Below are 5,485 nucleotides of genomic sequence, written 5' to 3'. Positions count from 1 at the left end.
GATTTATTTATTTGTACAAAAGGAGAACGACAGGCGTTTGAGTAGATCCAAATAGCATTTTGGGAGGAAAAAAAAATGTGATTCATTGCCAGCTATTAAATCTTGTTTACCCTTCTTTAAACTAACCAGAAACACATTTTGGAAAATGCTAGTTAACAGCTTAAGCATTGAAAGCCTCCTGTTGGTGCTGCCTTTGCCTCCCTGCCTTCCAAGGGGCAGAGGAGGGGTGAGGCAAGGGACCGTTGTTCTGAGAGTCCGGGCAAGGGGCGGATTTCCAGGCCTGCTTTCCAAGTTCTCCCCCAGGCTCCGAGAGAGTTCCTCAGCTTCCTCAAAGGGGGCTGCTCACCTCAGGGCAGCGGCAAGAAGGTCCATATTTACAAAGTGGTTTCAGATACAAAACATTACTCCAAAGAGACAGTCACTGACAAAATGACAGGTCCCTCAGAAAGTGCCATTTCCACGATAGCTGTCATTATCATAGTATCTCCCAGAACAACAGCAGACCTGCCAAATGCTGATTCCAGACACAGTTATGTGACCAAAATTCTTCAGACCACTTGACAGGGATCTTGAAAAATGTGCTAAAATTCCAGTTCCTGGGGGAAGCAACCCCTCCAGGCTGAAGTGTGCTGTGTGTGGCCCTTCCAGGCTGGTCCCACCCTGTTCCTGCTACAGGGACCCCACCCCCAGCATCTCCTGGCTAAATGTATTACTAGAAGTATTTGGGTCATCAGTGCCCTTAGAATTAGAAGGATCCACTTGATTTAATTAATCGCACAGACATAACACATTTCTGAAAGAGGCCACCAGCATCTTTTTGCTTTTCTAAGCAAGTAATTCCACCATGAGGATTGCCTATGGTTTGTGATCTCAGTACTGTCTAGAAAGGGGGCTCTGCTAACTTTAAGGCCCCAAGGAAATAGGCTCATTAGATCCAAAGAACCACTGTCCCCACTCCCCTGTCTCCTCCCACTGTGGAGGTCTAGGCAGAAAGAGTATCCACATATGGTTTGCTGACTTTCAAGTGTCAGAGCAGTTTGTCTGTACTGGCTCTGCCTCTCCCTCTTCCTCGTAACCTTCAACTTTTCTCTTTTGTCCAACACATCATATTCCCTCACATATTTCTATGACTATTATAAATTCCTTGAGGACAAGAACTGTGTCTTATTCATTTTAAAAAATATTTTTGTTGATTTTTAGAGAGAGAGGAACAGGAGGGAGAGAGAGAGAGAAACATCAATGTGAGAGTGCAACATCAATCAGCTGCCTCCTGCATGCCCCCACTGGGATTCCAGCTAGTAACCCGGGCATGTGCCCTGACTGGGAATCGAACTGGCAACCTTTCAGTACATGGGACACCGCCCAACCAGCTGAGCCGCACTGGCCAGGCCTTATTCTTTTTTATATCTCCTCCCATAACATGGATGAGCCTTGGCAACATTATGCTAAGTAAAAGAGGCCAGGCACAAAAGGCCACATATGGGATGATTCCACTCAGATGAAATGTCCAGAATAGGCAAATCCATAGACAGAAAGTTGATTTGTGGTAGCAAGGGGTCGGGGGAAGGGAGAATGGGAAGTGACTGCTAATGGTATAGGGTTTCTGTTTGAGTTGATGGAAATGTTCTGGAATTAGATGGTTGTGATGGTTGTTCTACATTATGAATATACTAAAACTCACCAAATCATACACTTTAAAATGGTGCATTACATCACAATTTAAAAATGCAAAAACAAAACAAAAACCCAAGTTGCCAAGAAGCAGCAGCCTCCTTCTTTCTTCCTTCTGAGCCAATGGGGAACCTTGTTCAAACATTCGCATACCCCAGACCTTTTGTGTTTTGGACTCATCGACTGGCTCTTCCATCTTTTCTCCTACCTTCCAGCCACATCTCTGCCCCTCAGTGACCATCATCCGAGACTCAGATGCCATTCCTTGCATCTGCACTCTGCCTTGGTCTTTGGGGCCGGTTGATCTAGATAGAGCTCTCCAGTCAGCACTCTGTCCCTGGGAACCCTGCTCCTGTGAGCTGTTCCTGTGGAAGCTGGATTTCTCAAATGTTGGAAAGCAGCAGGGAGGCTGTTTTAAGAGACTGACTGATAAACAAGGCTTGGCAAACGGCCAACTCGGCAGTCTTCTTTTTTTTACTGCTGTCATTTCTGCTGTCCTAAGACAAAGCCTTGGGGTAGAGAGATGCCTCTCTCATGGGGATCCTGAGGACACCTCTGCTTGCTCTTCTCCTGCTGTCCCCCGACCCCCACCCTGCTCAGCAGGCACCACCATGAGCACCTCCCTGAGGCCCTTGGGTGGAACCCACACATCTTTTAGCCATAAGTGTGAAGGTTCTCAGGTGCAAACCTCATCACAGTGGCAGCCTGGCCACTTGCTGCGCCCACTCACCTGGCTGCCAGTCTCATGGCGCCCCCTGCTCTGCTCTCTGGGTGATGATGTGCTTTCCTCCCTGTCACAGGTGCCTCAGCCCAGGCACTTTGGAACCCTGCTTACCTCTCACCCACTTCAGAGGAGCACACCCAGGAGCGTTTGATATCCCCACAGATGACTCTGAAGGACACGTGAAATGGGAAGCTTCTCATCATATTGGTTCTGGGGAAAAAAGGGCATCACACCCACCAAAGACTTGCAAGCAGGAATGCTGAGCTATGATGCAACCAACAATGCTGGCTGTCTCATTGGACCATAGTAGTTTAAGCCGGTTAATAAAAACAAAGACTCTGGACTGACTTTTTAAACTGAAGAATAAATCCAAGAATAGTCCAGTGGGTTGAAAAGTATTCAAATGATTCACATCAGACCACTGGACATTGTGTAGTCCACCAGGAGTGCCCGTGGAGCAAGCCGGATCATATATCTGCAGATTTAATGAAAACACATAGCCCTGCCAATGTAAGAAAACACCCAAACCTGTAGAGAGTTTTCATAAGAGTTTATTTGAGCCAAACTGAAGATACATGCTGGGGAGCAAGACCTCAAATGATCCAGAGAATAACAGTTTTGCACCTTTTTTAATGCATTTGAAATTAAGGAGGGAACATAAGGAAGATTACATGGAGGTGGGAGAAAGCAAGGTGGGGATTAGATTACAGGATAGTGAACCGGACTCTAAGCTCTCTTGAGGATCATTACAGTTTATTTCAAAGATAAGTTAACCTACATGCACAGAAACAGTGGACAGGACTTGCTTAAGGCAAAGATAAACCTTGCACTAAAAAGTTATATGCCTGAGGCATCACCCCCGCCCCCTATGACCTGCACAGGTAGGACTTTATGATCAGATCACCCTGTGGGGATCCTTTCCATAGAAGCCCCCATTTTTGTCCACAACCCTAATAATTAGGAGCTTTCTGAACCATCTCCTGTAGGCCAAAGAGAAGATACTTGTGGATTTTGAAGTATGTTTTCCTTAATTGTGTTAGTGGGTTCGTCAGAGGGCTGTGGGGTAAGGAACAGACAGAGATTCTGGATGACCCAAGGAAAGGGGAGTTTATTAGCAGCTCTCTGGTGTTCACAGATTGGCAGGCAACCTGGAGAACTGAGTTTGGGATAGACAGAAAGCCAGAGGGAGGAAGCCTGTAGTATGAGAATGAGGCCAGGGCTGGCACAGTCTGGATAAGGCAAAGTTGCCACCCTTGCGTCACTCAAGGTTCAAAGTCCAGGAGGCATCCAATTGGTTGAGTGCTTATTCCACTTATGCCAGTGGCTATCCTAACGTGATGGGAAAAGAAAGGACCTAGCCCCTCAGCTTCTGTGATGGGAAGTGAGTGTAGTCCCACCAACACTACACAGGAGGGGGAAAGGTAATTCCCCCACGAGTAATTAGTGTGCTAATTAGGAAAAGGGAACAGATGCTGGGTGGACAAAAGCCAACCATTGTTTATTTCATTCGAAGTACAGAAAATCACTAAATTGAATGACAGCTTCTGACTGGATTAGGGTGTCTAGTTATCTGTAGCGAAATGATTATGTGTTTTACAATGAACCTTAATTTTATGGGAATTCTGGCAAAGGTAATGCAGTCTGGATATGAGCTAAAGGAATATCTGAAACTGTTACTACTACTGCTCAGCTTGACTGTTACAGTGGGGACACAGTGAGCTAGAACATGGAGCATTTATACTGTTAATCTGAGTCACATTAGGTAAGATAAGCTGAATCAACCTCCTTTGTGGGGGTCTTTAGCCATTTTTTCCTGTCAAAAGATTTAATAAGGGGTTAGCACTTCAGGCATTGAGGGGATGGGGTGAGGAGACTCACAAGGCACATAGAACCTCGGAGTAACTCATTAGCGTTCACAGATAATATATCTTTCCCATTCACATACACTATTAGCCAATGAGAGCAGCATAGCCCTGATGAGCAGTAGCTCCCCCCCCCCCCCGCCCCCCCCCCCGCCCCCCCGCAACACACACAGTTGGCGATGAGAGCCCTGTCAGTTATTCTGGGTAGAGTGTGTTAGGCAACATTGTTAAGTGGGCTGTTTGCTTTGCTGTGGCCTCTCCTGCCATTTGCGTTTTATTCTCGCAAACAGTGTTGAGTCCTGATGGCTGAAAAAGGTCTACAGTAACTGTGCTGGGCCTGCTCCAGAGAAACAAAGGCGAGAGCTTGCCGGACCACAATTGTAAGTTGCACAGCAGCTCATGCCTCCTTAAAGGTATGGTTGCGTAAACACAGGGTAAAGTTAGTAGGCAGTTAGGGGTTGGTGGGAGTCCTTGGGCATTGTGGGGGAAATCACAAATATCACAGCAGCTTTGGAGGGTTTAGCAGCAATTATATGAATGGGAGCTGGAGGAACTGTACCCAGTTCGTGACTTCAGGGAATTGGAAAGAAAAGAAGTGTGATTGCCAAGGCACGGTCTGCTCAGTCTCCAGAGTGGGGAGACCAGGCAGGGCTCCCTCTCCCGGAAATGCAGCCTCACTCCAGGAAGGATGCCTGCACACAGACACAGCCTGCCTCAAGGCGCTGCTCTTTCCCCACTGGTTTCTCTGAGAATCGTTTGCAGAGCAAGTTAGCAAGGTTTTAGGAGGAGGGAAGTCTGTTTGTCTCTATAGATTTCAGCATGGTTTTGTGGTTGCAGTAGGTATTCCATTAGGATTCTTGGATAAACCACAGATAACATTCTCTATGCCTCTTTGCATGTAATCCTAGTAATAAAATGCTTGCCCAATATTTTATTGATTATTGAGAATTATGAATAATAATGCTTGTGCTGTTGGAGAGCTTCTGGAGAAAGATAATTAGAAACATATTTCTTTGTTGGGGCAATGAAACAATTGTCATGTTAGTTTTTAAGGAATTCTTGTAAAAGAATTAGGATTGCTTCTTTTTTTTTTCTTCTTTTTTTAAGAAAGGCAAATAAAGACCATGATGCAATGCTAAAATTAATGATATGCTTGGAAAACTTAGAAGTCAGTTTGTGAGAAATACTATTAGTAACGAAAAACTAAAATACAAAATTAGTTGTTATG

This window comes from Myotis yumanensis, unplaced genomic scaffold, assembly GCF_028538775.1.
Source record: "Myotis yumanensis isolate MYYU_CA2020_CCGP unplaced genomic scaffold, mMyoYum1.0.hap1 SCAF_4, whole genome shotgun sequence".
NCBI classification, from domain to species: Eukaryota; Metazoa; Chordata; class Mammalia; order Chiroptera; family Vespertilionidae; genus Myotis; species Myotis yumanensis.
The sequence above is the reverse complement of the archived record's forward strand: the minus strand, read 5'-3'. Positions refer to the sequence as shown.